The sequence below is a fragment of the Triticum aestivum genome, chromosome 7D (assembly GCF_018294505.1).
Source record: "Triticum aestivum cultivar Chinese Spring chromosome 7D, IWGSC CS RefSeq v2.1, whole genome shotgun sequence".
Taxonomy (NCBI): Eukaryota; Viridiplantae; Streptophyta; class Magnoliopsida; order Poales; family Poaceae; genus Triticum; species Triticum aestivum.
Genome location: NC_057814.1, coordinates 308,313,408 through 308,327,914, shown reverse-complemented (window position 1 = coordinate 308,327,914; position 14,507 = coordinate 308,313,408). Strand labels below are relative to the sequence as shown.

At 44.9% G+C, this 14,507-nt stretch overlaps 1 long non-coding RNA gene across 1 annotated transcript; it reads right to left on the bottom strand.

The window, feature by feature from the left end:
• Window positions 1–283: 283 nt before the first annotated feature.
• LOC123170401 (uncharacterized) lies at window positions 284–4,043 on the bottom strand. Its single transcript, XR_006485202.1, has 2 exons — window positions 3,726–4,043; window positions 284–573 (listed from the first exon to the last, which is right to left on the bottom strand). It is a non-coding gene; the product is annotated as an uncharacterized lncRNA (long non-coding RNA).
• Window positions 4,044–14,507: the final 10,464 nt, after the last annotated feature.

The following is a 14,507-nucleotide window of genomic DNA, read 5'->3' as shown; positions in this document are numbered from 1 at the left end:
TTTGCCTAAATCTTATGGGCCTCTTAACTGACCGACCTTATTATTTAAACGGGCCACTATTAGGGCCATGCCACGTGTCAGCATTGCATATGTGTGCATCGTCCGTTGGATGGACGACACCTGTCACAAGGTAGAGCTGCCATGTGGCTCTTTTGGCGAATGAGAATCCGACACATGGAAAATCGTCACTGGTGTAACGCCCAATATGCGACTATACTCCACACGTGTCGAGGCACGTCTTGGGGCATAAGCGCATATTGGTATGGTCGCAAGAGTGGTTGTATCTTTGCGCATCTCATGTACTGAATCGATAGAATACGACCTTTGGCTTACAATCGCCACAATGTCACACAAATATCATCAAGTAATACAATCATTCAAGGTGAACACAGAGTCCGGCTACGGGCGAAAGCAAACGAATAGAAGACAACCACCCAAGCTAAGTCTCGATCGACCCTACTGGGCACCACTACTGATCGTCCGGAAAGGAAACATAATAACGGCAACGGTCTTCATCGAACTCCCACTTGAGCTCAGTGGCATCACCTGCATCAGACTCATCGGTACCTGCAACTGTGTTTGTAGTATTCTGTGAGCCACGGGGCTCAGCAATCATATCACCCTCGGTATCAAGACTATCAAAGCTTAAATAGGTATGGCATGCTTAAGTGGTGAATTTGTAGCAAGCACTAAGCATTTGTATGGCAGCTAACTTACGAATACAAGAATAAGATGAGAAGCTACGCAAATGGTCACGATCTAGTAATGGTCAAGAAGTGATCCTGAACTACTTACGTTCAAACATAACCCCACTGTGTTCTCTTCCCGAACCTCGTCGAAAAGAGACCATCACGGTTACGCACGCGGTTCGTGTGTTTTAATGAGATTAGCTTCAAGTTCACTACAACCGGATTAAAAACTCTCATCTGCCACATAACCGCGGGCATGGCTCTCGAAAGTTTAAACCCTGCAGGGTGTCCCAACTTAGCCCATGACAAGCTCACGATCCGCAGAGACAATCCTCCATCGCGGGACCCTCTAATCAGACTCGAAATCCCGGTGCACAAGACATTTTGACAATGGGAAAACAAAACCAGCAAGACCTCCCGACGTGCCGACACCCTGATAGTAGCTGCACATATCTCGTCTCAGGTCACGGCAGATGAGCTACGTGTACAGGTGCCAAAATAACCCAGGTTGCCCTGGGGTGGCCCCGCACAGTGCTCTAGTTTGGACCAACACTCATGAGGAGCATTGGCCCGGGGGTTGATTAAGAATCCTCAGGTTAATTACTCCTATGCAAATTTTAGTTGTTATTAGGCAAATGGTAAAACTAAAGTTGGGCCTTGCTGGAAGAGTTTTATTCAAAGCGAACTGTCAAGGGGGCCCCATAAACCCCCACCGTGTTAGGGACGCAAAATTCAAGGAACATAACACCGGTATGACGGAAACTAAGGCGGCAAGAGTGGAACAAAACACCGAGCAAAAGGCCAAGCCTTCCACCCTTTACCAAGTGTATAGATGCATTAATTAAATAAGAGATATTGTGATATGCCAACATATCCATGTTCCAACATGGAACAACCTGCACTACACCTACAACTAGCAACGCTATAGGAGGGGCTGAGCAAAAGCGGTAACATAGCCAAACAACGGTTTGCTAGGAAGGTGGGTTAGAGGCTTGACATGGCAATTTGAGAGGTTGTATAACAAGTGGTAGGTAGCGCGACATAGCGATAGAACGAACAACTAGCAAGCAAAGATAGAAGTGATATCGGGGGTAATGATCATCTCGTGTGCAATGTTCTCAGTGGTATCGAATCCTTGCTCCTCGTGAACGTACTCGACAGGGTCCTCGTTCACGAACTCGTCTCCTGGCTCTACCCAAAGCAAGAACACAAACATTGGAACAACAATCAATCACGGTGCAATGAGCAAGCAACATGATGCAAGACATGTCATAAAATGCAAGATATGATGTGCATATGCGGATGAGGTGTTTCGGAAGGGGTGCATTCGAGACGGAAGGAGAAACAATGAACATGGCACCATCTTGGTAACCCAAGCATGCCACTGGATAGGTCAGAAGATTTTGGTTGAAATCGATATAAAGACCACCAGAAACGGATGCACAGTTTGAAAATGACAAGCAAAACCATATACAATGCAGGCTGTTGAAAACAGCAACATGACAACTTGGATGCAAAGTTTAAATATGCTACAGCACAGCAACATGAAAATGAATGGCATGGCATTAAAGTACAAGTCAAGCACTACAAAATATGATTACTAAGCTACTGCTAAAACTCACAAGAACATGTTTAAAACAGCATGGAAAAAATGCTAATGCTAATAGTTTTACAGACTTGGCAGAATATACTGGACATGGCAGAAACAGCATCAGGTTGCAAAGTTTCGACCTAGTAAACTACATATTACAGGAACCTATCGTGGCAAACTTGAGCATGGCATGCTAGTACTAAATGCACTTAACAAAACTCCCTTACTGGACTTGCTCTAAAGATCTACAGAAATGATGATAGCATCAATGCAAACATGGCAAGTGATATGAACTGACCCAGACTTGGTAGAATTTCATGGCATGGCAGAAACAGATTCATGATAGCATGTTTACAAGCTTGTTTAACTCAATACAAGGCATTTTATGACATGGAATAAATTCTAGCATGAATATGGCATGTAAAAGAGCATGTTCATGAACAAAGTTGTCACATATCACTTTTGCATAATTATCCACATAAAAGACAAAATAGCAAGGTAATGTAAAAATGACATGTGTGCAAACTTGCTCAAAAGAAGAAACGGATGCCACCAATGGATTCATTGGATTTTTCTAGCCCAAAAACATGTATAATAAGTGGGGGTTGCCATGGAAAAATGCTCACAATTATGCTAAATGCAACCCTGCCTAAAATGGCTAATGACAGAAAAGGCATTTTCCTCAAAGGGAAATGTCCATAAATGGACTTGCTTGAATTGGAAAGCTAGCATATGCCAGAAATGGAATATTCGCTGAGATAAGAAAAAAAAGGAGGAGGGCGCTGAGAGGCTGACTGGTGGGCCATGGCGCGTGTGTGAGTATGACAAGTGGGCCCTAGATGTCATTCAGAAAACTATTAATTCCCAACAGAGGGAAAAAGGGGCGAGCCTGGGATTCGAACCGAGGTCGCTGTTGTGGGTGCGCGGGATGCAGACCAGTCCGGCCGTGCATGTGCGCGTGACAGATGGTGGGCTCAGACTCCTTTGACTCAAGTCTAGCGAGCGGGAGGCCCATACTTTAGAGAGAGAAAATAGGGGAGAAGCATAGGACTTCGCCGGGGTGCAGGGATGGCGTAGGAGGCTACCGGAGTTGCTCCGGTGACCAAATGAGGAGGAGGAGCAGAGCAACGAGACCGCCAGGCGATCCCGCACTTGCGGGTGCAACCTATATCGCGGAACGACGACGCATGCGTCACCGGCGACGTGCTACAGAGACGGCGCGGCGAAGATAGACGCGACGAGGCGGGTAACTAAACGGGCGACAGCGAGCATGGATTGTGCGACCGCGACGCAGGGAACACGCCGGACATGCGCAACAAGCAAGAGGGGGGCGGAGCACTCGCCGGAGACGAGGTCCGACGGCGGCGCGTTCGGGTGCTCGTGGCAATCTACGGCAGAGCGCGCAAACGAGAGGGAAAAGGGGATGGGGAGACGCGCTAGCTCACCACGAACACGATGGGGTGTTCGACTTGACGTGAAGTGGACGGAGACGACGGTGAGGGCGATCGAACAACTGTGGTGGCCGGAGTCGAAGACGAGGAAGAAGACGGCGCAGCAACGGGTTCCAGCTCCACGTAGTCGATGTCGTGGACGTAGTGGACGTCGAGGAAGAAGAGGGACACGGTCGGCGAGGCGGAGGATGATGGTGAGCACGACGGCAACAAGGCCGTGCTCCTAGACGCGCTCGGGACGGGGTTCTAGCGGCGGATCTGGTGGCTCTACATTCCTGGCGGCGGTAGAGGAGGGAAGAGGAAAACCCTAGGGGTTCGGTGGACACGGAGAGGGGGTTTAAAAGAACTAGGGCGAGCAGGTGGAGCACGCCGTCACGCTCGGGCTCGCGATCCCCATGGTGTAGCGCGAGGTTGACGAAAAGGCGTCGCGCGGGTGTGCTAAAGCCAGAGGCTGGCAGGCGGGGCCGAACAAGCCACGTGGAAGTGGGGCAGCGGGGGTAGACTCGGGCGCAGGTGAGAAAAGGCGAGAGAGAGAGCTGGCGCGCCTGCTAGCTGGGCTGGCTGGCGCGGAGCTAGGCCGCTGGGCTGCTGCTGGCTGTGCTGCTGCTGGGCTAGCTGGGCCGCGCTAAGAGGTCGAGGCCCGGGTAGACTGCTGCTCCCTTTTCCCTATTTTTGCAATTTCTTCAGACAGAAAATACAAATGGAAAAGGACAGGGACATAGAAGAGGAGTTTGGTAAATATGAAAATATATCCATGATCCTGGAATATTGTAGTATTTGAAATAATTGCCTTGGACATTTTAAAAGGTAAAAAATAAAACAAGTTTGAATATAATTCAAACTTGAGGCATTTTTGAACCTAACCAAAACAACTTTAAAAGAGTTGAAATATTACAGAGAGGTTTAGGCCATGGTGCTAGAATATTGGGGAAAAGTTGAACATTATTTGAGGCTAAATAATGTTGCTTGCCAAAATAAGAAAAGGAAGAGGTGGAGAGATGAGGGGGAATAGTGATGACGCCATGACTTGAGGCTGATCTTGACATGATGAGGTGAAAACCACCATGCACAATGCAACAAGGCCTAGCCAAGCATAATGCAACATGATATGACAATGCAACATAGCAAGGAACATGATGCACCACATGATAACAACATGAATGAGCAAATACAATATGACAAGTTAAGCATGGCAAAAGTAATACATAAAGCAACAAACAAAACAGATGAAGCCACAATGAAGGAACCCACTTGGAATTAGATGAGGATCAAGTTGGATACATTGACAAAATGGGTGGTGTTACAAATGGGGTGTTACAACTGGTCAGGGCTGTTAACGTTTGTCGGATCCAGAACCCGCGCCCAATAGCTTAACAACAACCAGTTACGGTGGCTGCCACATGTCAGTTACTCTTGATGAAACACTTGCATGACACACCATTTATCATCATGGAAGTGGAGGCTTCCGTGATGAAAAGTGATTAATGTCATGGAACACATCCTCGACATCACAGGTATGACTATCTTGTTTTTGTCATAAAACTGTCATGGATGTAAATGGGTGACAGAAAATGTAACCTACTGTGAAAAACATGTATCATAACGGATGTGCCTTTTTGTAGTGTGTGTAGGTTTGTGCAACAGATGTTCAGCAAGGAAGCATCCCATCTCCGGGGCATCCCTCTTTTATCATCGATCAGATGTTCATGTGAGCCCATGTTGCGCTGGCTAGGATGCATCAAGATGTGGAAAGGCATAAAATTAATTGTTAAATTTCCATGAGTGGTTAGAGTTGCTTGCCATGTGTTAGTGCACTTAAATACCATGATATGAGTAGGTAGGTGAAGATACAAAGCATATTATAATGACATGTCAACAAAACAATAAAAACAAAAGCAGGGTGTCCAAAATGAGTGGTAGAAATTGCCATGGTGTATTTATATACAAAAAACAACAGAAAAAGAGGAAAGTTTTCATGGAACAGATGAACAGTTAAAGCTATAACACTTCATGGTTAATTCGCCATGGAACATATGTAAATATATCAATACCTCCTGTCAAATCCGTTTGCCGCCACATCATTCCTTCGCGCTGACATGAAATCATCGTCATCATCGGTCGAGCTATTACAGACCATGATGGAAATAAAATCCGCAAATGACAAGAGAAAACATGATTTTAAGGCAATTCTCTAGAACTATAAAAAAATAACTATTTTGAAACCCTGCCAACCCCTCCCTCCCCTCATATTGAAATGTCAAGATGGCCATGGGAAGAATGTACTAAAACACAATATCTAATAACATAACAAAAATGGCAAATACTACCAAAAAATGATAGGATGGCAATAGTAAGAAAATCACATACATGATGGCAAGAGAAATTTATGCTGAACAAAATACTGAATATGACAACGTGGCAAACAAGAAAATATCAAATCACGCATGTTAAATGACATGGCAAATTTGCATTGAACAAAGTACTAGATATGTGACAACATGGCAAAACTAATGTAACCAATCACGAACAAGACGCTATGACAAATTGGAACTGAACAAACTTCTACATACATGAGAGCATGGCAACGAAGTAAACAAATCACACTTCTAAAAGGGCATTCTAAATCCAATATACCTAAGAGAGTCATCTCCACTAACTTATTTATCTCAACATGCCACCTCAACACACAACTTTGAATGTGATAATGCCGACCCCAACATCAAATCATGCATGGGAAAATACCCATCACAATATTCAACAATGCATGGGAAAATGTTTTCAATTCAATTGTCCTACTTATATTCAATAAATATTGTTACAACTATACGTAATCAAATATAATGACATGGCAAATTTGAAGTGAACAAAGCTACCAAGGTCGGTCCTGAGATTTTATGGACCCGAGGCGAAACTAAAATCCGTGGCCTTTAGTATAAACGTCAAAATAACATTCAACACATATCAACGTTTATAGATATAACTTTTTAGGCAAAAAAGTGCATCCAAAATTAGTATGCATATCAAATAATATATACATGTTACCCTAACAAAAATTAACATTCCGAGATGCAAATTCACTAATGATACATAGTAAATATCAATCTCATCCAACAATTTTTTCTGAACGCATACTCTCTAGATGGCATGATGGTAGTAAAATTGAAAAGCATCATTAGTGTTGGAAATTAGCACAAGGCTGTGAAGACATTATTAAAAATCGCCATCAAATATTATGACAAAAATCTGCTAGGGCATACCTTCTCTGTAATCAGCCTTTGGCCCCTGGTTTGGTGCGGGTGGGGTGGCGATGAATTATCAGTTGCACGGTGAAGCTAGCGACTGATTGCTTGTAATCTGCGTTGGTATTTCCCCGAAGAGGAGAGGATGATACAACATAGCGAAGGTACGTATTCCCCTCAATTATGAAACCAAGGTTATCAATCCAGTAGGAGAATCAAGCAACACTATGTAAACAACAACTGCACACAAACAACAAATACTTGCAACCCAACGCGTAAGAGGGGTTGTCAATCCCTCCACGGTATTGAGATAGATTAAATTGTATAGGTTTTGGTAAATAGATCTAACTAAAACACAAAATAAAATAAAGAAAGAAAAACCGCAGCAAGGTATTTTTGGTTTAATATGATAGGAAAATAGACCCGGGAGCCGTAGATTTCACTAGAGGCTTCTCTCAAGAAAATAGCATATGGTGGGTAAACAAATTACTGTTGGGAAATTGATAGAAAAGCAAATAATTATGACGATATCCAAGGTAATGATCATTTATATAGACATCACGTCCAAGATTAGTAGACCACTCCTGCCTGCATCTACTACTATTACTCAACATCGACCGTTATCCACCATGCATCTAGTGTATTAAGTTCATGGAAAACAGAGTAATGCAATAAGAACGATGGCATGATGTAGACAAGATAAACTCACGTATGAATAAACCCCATCTTGTTACCCTTAATAGCAATGATGCATGCATGTCATGTCTCTTTCTGTCACTGAGATTGAGCATCGCAAGATCGAACCCATCACAAAGCACCTCTTCCATGGCAAGAAAAATCAATCTAGTTGACTAAACCAAACTAAAATTTCAGAGAAGAAATACGAGGCTATAACAATCATGCATAAAATAGTCCAACAAAGACTCAAATAATATTCATGGATAGAACCGATCATAAACTCACAATTCATCTGATCCCAACAAACACACCGCAAAAAAGAGTTACATCAAATAGATCTCCAAGAACATCGAAGAGAACATTGTATTGAAGATCAAAAAGAGAGAAGAAGCCATCTAGCTACTAGCTACGGCCCCGTAGGTCTGTGGTAAACTACTCACGCATCATCGGAGGGGCAACAAGGATGATGAAGAACCCCTCCGTGATCGTTGCCCCCTCCAGCAAAGTGCCGGAAAAGGCCTCTATATTGGATCTCGTCGTTCTGGAACTTGCGGCGGCGAAAACAGTATTTCCTCGACTCCCCTAGGGCTTTTGAGATTTTAGAGTATTTATAGAGGTTGGGGTAGGTCAAAAGGGTGCCCATGGGCTCCACTACCCACCAGGGCGCGCTTGGGGCCCCTCGCGCGCCCTGGTGCCTAGTGGGCCCCACTGGCCTCCTCTCGTGTGCTCCTTTGGCTCTCTGGGTGTCTTCTGGGCAAAAAAAATCTTCAAAAAGTTTCGTCGCATTTGGACTTCGTTTGGTATTGATATTCTGCAAAGTAGAAAAACAAGAAAAAACAGTAACTGGCACTGGGCACTATGTCAATAGGTTAGTCCTAAAAAAAAAAAAATTTGTTAGTAAATATATATAAAACATCCAAGATTGATAATATAACAACATGGAACAATAAAAATTATAGATACGTTGGAGACGTATCAGCGACCCGATCGAGAAACTAGGGATTAGAGAGTAGAAACAATCAGACAAATCGGACAAGTATAGAATCAGAAACGTAAAGTAGCTATCGTTGGGACGAAGAAAGACGAACATGCAAACATACCTACCCGACGACGCTGGTGTTGAATTGAGGATGTGGCCCCGCAAAAAAAGGAATTGAGGATGCGGCGATGCCTCTTGGTGTTTCTCTAGGGCAAGGTGATTCGTCCTAGTGTGTACACTCCAACATCTCTCTGTACTAGCCGACATGAGCCTGGGCCTCATTCTAGATTTTTAATACGCACAAGCCTTTAGAATTAGAATGAAGAGTAGTATAAGTACATGTACGTATCTGGGATGGGCCACTTAGTTTTGGGGCTCGGGGCTGCCGCCCCACTCGCCCTGCCCTAGGACCGGGCCTGAAAGCTACCACATTGATTACGACATGACAACAAATTAAACAATTCATTAAATAAATCATGGAAAATGTGTAACAAATATCACATTCAAAATGACAATGTCAAAAATTGCAATGAAAGCAAAAGACACAAAATCATGGCAACGCAGGTGTAACATACAACACACACTTGAAAATGACAAAAGTAACCAAGCTGCATAATGGGGCATGACGAGAATTACAAACACCCACACCCTGGACATGGCAAAAATCCTACATGGACACAAGCAAAAGGAGGAGCACAGCAAAAATGAGGGGAAATTGCCCCTAATAAAGAAAAAATTGCGTGGCCGCCAAATGCCCCATGTGATGATCTTTCGGCCTAAGCCACGATGCTTGCCACCGCAACACCAAAAAATCGCAGATGAGCTGTTGTGTCCTTCCCCGCCGCGGTGACTACATGCAACCACATCGAAACCCTACCCCTCATCACCATCATGTGGCAGCATCACCCAACCCCAACGAATGACGATGCAACCACTGCCAAAGTGACGCCCGACATTTTTCTTTACGAAAACACTAACGCCCACACGTGTGGGCGTTAACCAACTCACCCACACGCCTCCATCGCCGTTCAGCAATTTTTGCACGAATCTTGGCACGTTTTGGCTGATTTTGTGTGCCATGTAGGAAAACTCGCGTGTGTGGTGTGTGAGAGAGTTCGCCCACACGCCGGTTTCCTCTCCGCGGTCAACGGTTGCCACTCGGGGGCGTGTGGTGGAACTGCTTGGCGCCCGCACGCCTCGCCCGACTGCGGTTGCCGTCAACCACGTCTCGCACTTCGCCCCCCTCCCCTCGCGGTTCCATTTACTCGCTCCACTTCATTACTCACCCAGCCCACCCCGCAGTTCATTCGATTGGAAGAGAAGCCGAGAGCAGAAGGCGGCGGCGGAGGCGGAGGCGGAAGAGTCGACGGCATTCGCGGCCGTCGGTGGGACTCGCCGGACTGGAGCGTCTTCGCCGGAGTGCCTGCAGATTGAAGGTAACGCTCCTTGCCACGCTCACATTCCTTGCCTGCATTCCCCCCTCTCCTCCATGGACAATGTTCCGCTCGAGATTCATCGAGATTCCGGCGGATTCGCGGTGCTCCGGCGTTCGCTCGGCGGCGGAGTCCCGTGCTTGCCGTTTTGGGTGGCATTGCGCAGTTTCGTCGTCGCCGCGGTGGCAGTCATGCCGGTGTGGCTCGGCCTGTCCGCAGCCACATCCTGGTTCTGCCTTGCGATTGAGCCGGCGTTTTTCTAGTTGTTAGTTATGTATTGCCTCGAAATGCTATTTGCGATCAGTGGGGGAAGTTTTTCGTTGTTGAATTTGAGGTTATGATAGTTGCCAATGAACCCTAGATCTAGGTAGTTGTATTTCAAAGTGTAGTATAAAGGCAGCAATGGCAGTTTCAGCAACTATCTGCAATGGATGGCAACTAATTTCCTGATCAACTCTGTCAGTTGCCACAAATATGCTTTCCATGTGACAACTATTTTTTTGAACACACTATGGTTGTTGCCATGCTGTAGGCAGGATAATGTGGCAACTTCACTGTACTATAGACTCAATTTGTGTTTTGCCATGCTGATAAGTGATATCTGAACATATTTGGCTGTATTACACGGCAACTCATTTTTAATATGAGGCCAGTGTGTGAATTGCCACATTACAGGTTGTTTAGTGGATGTTTTCAGCACTTTTTGAATTGTCTTCCATTTTAACATGGCAATTTCAACCTAGTACATTTGCCTTTGAACATATGGCAACTCATTTTTTATATGAGGACGGCGTGTGAGTTGCCACATTACATGTTTGTGCAGTGGAAGATGTGTGCCTTTCTTTGTACTGTCTTGTGCTAACATGGCAACTTGAACATTTGTGTAAGTGCCTTATGATCTGTACATTTTTCAAATGAAGCCAATGTGTTTAGTTGCCACTTTTCTTGTTGGACAATCATAGGGGGTGTTGGTGTTCCTATGATATTGCCTAATCTTTTTGCCACTTTCAATTGAGCCCATGTGGCAAGTACATTCTGTTAGGTGGCAACTGCTTCATAAGTTCATTTCACCCTGACATTTTGATTTGTTCTTACCTTAGCACAATGGCTCGCGGCGACCATCAAGACGATGATGATGATTTCATGGAGTTACCACAACAGAATCGCACAACTGGACGGACAAAAGATGGCGATGAGGTAACTTTCCACCCCCCCATATGTTTTGAATGTCACATTGAGTTTGCAATCGTCTGTTAGTAACTAAATTTTCATGATACTGAAACATGGCAACAAATGATCATTTGTCTGTTTTGCAGAAGAAGAAACATTATCGCAATAGGGCTTCACAGGAATGCCTGACTATATTGACCGAGGGATTTACCGACGAGCAGAAGGGAGCTGCTGCTGAGATGGGGATGCAGGCTCTGATGGATGTTCGGTGCAAGAACCTAGTGAACCCTGTATGCGACTGGCTCGGTGAGATTTATGACACCGCCTCCAGGGAATTTGTGATTCCGGGACGTGGAAGACTCCCGTTGGACGAGGAATCCGTGTTCTGCACTTTGGGTGTGCCCCGTGGAGAAATCAAAGTCCCGTATGATGTCAATAATAAGATTGAGGAAACATTGTTTGCTCATTTGTTTCCTGGGATGGCATCCATGCCGAACACGACTTTGCTGGCAAATTCGCTGGAGGGCATGACAACCCATGGCGAGGTTTTTAAGATGAAGCTACTCATGTACCTGATCTTAGCTGTTTTTGCGCTTACCACATCTCTTCGCCCAAGCAACAAATGCTTCCCCATCCTGGTGAATGATCTATCTCTACTCCTTTATTCCTTCAACCTTTTGACTCCAATGTCATCTGTAAGCTAGTCACTGCCAGTTATTTGATGTTTTTTCATTTGATTTCTGATGCGGCAACTTCTTGTCCTGAAATTTGTGTCGTGCAGGCGAAGCTGAAAGATGTGAAGAACATGAATTGGTGTAAGTTCATCGCGGACTTCCTGCATGATGCATTCTGAAACAAGATGTACCAGAAGGGTAGTCGACTCCATTTAATGGTATTTTTTCCCTAGTCGTTTGCAAACACTCTTACCACGTTGAATGTTTTCCCAAATCAACATGTCAGCTGTTGATAAGTGTGAACCGTACAAGATCATGCATGGCAACCCGTTTTGTTTTCATTTGTTTTTATATGATTTTTGTTTACGTGTGAAGGCGACTTCTGTTTAATCCATGGCATCCGTGGTTGCTGCCTACAAGGCAATATCATTTGTCAACAACATAAAAAAATAAAAAAATTCATTTCATACATCCACTCTCTGTTTTATACACTATGCATGGCAACCATGATGTTGACCTTGTGGCAACAATCATCACAACAAGATGGCAACTGCCATCACATCATGATGGCAACTAACACAGATAGATGGCAAATCTTTTCCCTTTCATTCCCCTTCAACTTGATGACTGAAGGACTCTACATTAGCTTCTTTCTCAACATAGCATGATGGCAACTGACATATTTTTCTTTCAAATTGTGTATACCAGCTCATGTACGTTGATCGTCTTGATCTGTCCACCGTCGACTTTACTGGGATAGGAGGCCCGCCGCCTCCACATAAGTTTGATGTCTCTGCGTGGACGTACGATGTTGTCAAGGCTGTGCTTGCCGCAGATAAGATAACTAATACGAAATATAGGAAACTGCAGGTTAGTTCTGCCTCCTTTCTTGCACGACATTCTTCAATTTTGATGTTGCATAACATATGAAAAAAAATCCCCATACGGCAACCATATGTGGCTAACAAGAGATGAATACCTTGTTAGCCATGGCTGTCTGCGCATGGCACCCATGTCTGACGCCACACGGCAACTCCGCCATCCGTGTTGAAACTTCCACTTTCTCCCTCTTTTTTTGCAATACATGAATGGTTAGTCATTGTTCATTATTTTCTCTCTTAAATCCTAGTTGTTTTTTATGTTTTCTAGCTGATGGCCAAGCATGCTATAGACTACAGCGTGTTTGGTGGGCCTCAAAACTTTGGAAAGTGGATGGGCGTGCACTCAGCTCCGTCTTGTCCTGCTGAGGTAATCAAGAATTTTTATTTTGTTTTTTCAAATTGTTTTTCTCTTCTTCTTTTTTTTGATATATCTCTATGGTTGTTTTGGTTTATTTGTTCTTGTGCACGTGACTCTAATACGGTTGGTTACTGTTGCTTCTTGTTTCTACACAGGCGAGGGCACCTGTTGAGCATCTAATTGGGCAGTTTGCATCCGGAATGACCAGCTTGCTCGGGAAGTTGGTTGAGGGTTGGACGTCCCTTAATGGCTCTGACAGCGATGCGGTTGCGAGGCGGTTCACTCCATTTGTTGCAGAACGGACACGTCGGCCAACTGGTTGCCGTGGCCGGTAGGACTACAACAGCTCCCAGGAGCTTCCTGACACGCAAGATGAACTAGATGGAGATGGTGCTCTCGACAAGGACGATGATGATGAAATGGAGAACATGCAACATGACACCGACGATGATGAACATGTTGAAGTTCGTGCAGGTGGTAAGAAGGGCAAGGCTGCACCAGATGTCCCCCCACTGGAGAAAGTCAAAGAACAGACAGCTGTGAGGGACAAGGGGGTGTCACCCTCAAAGAGGGGGAGGGCTCCAGAGGATGTTGGGCAGGGCTCTCCTGGCAAGAGGTCTAGGACCGATCCCTTAGCTACTAGGAGGAGATTCGACATCTATTTTAGTGTCTTGTTTGTCTCTCCTTCTGAACGGACCGATCCTTTTTTCCATTTGTTTTGCTAAGCGTGACAATGATTTTCGTGTCTGACACTTGGTACCTTTTTTGCCATTTTTCTTATACGTGCAGTGAGGCGACAGCTGGTGGATGAGCAGTTATGAAGAAACAAGCACCAACGCCAACCCGTGTTTCTGCTCGATTGAACAAGGGTGCCCCCATTGCTGGTGACACCCCTTCCACTAGGTCATCTCCTCGTACGTCGATGTCCAACACCGGGGATCCTGTCGTGTTGGTAGACTTGAGGAAGACAGTCAAGAAGTAGGTTATCCCTGTTCTTTCATTGTCATAGTGCTATATTTTTGCTTTTCAATGCAGCTGTCCAGCTTGCCACATGGGCTACTGCCATCAGTCCCACATGGCAACTGATGTTTTCCCATGATCTCTTTTTTTACTGCATGGCAACTCCTGCTTGTCCTACATGGCAACTGCTAACTAGGCCACATGGCAATTCTTATTCCACCTATATGGCAACTACCAACTTTCCACTGGCTTCCACCCCCCTACATTGTCTTGTGTGCTCATACATACCTAGTTCTGAAATGGCAGCTCTGGCACATCACACATTTTTTCATTTTTCAAGATGGCTACCGTGGCAACTATTTTGTTCAACTTTTAACACTGTTCATGTGCTTTTTTACAGGGTG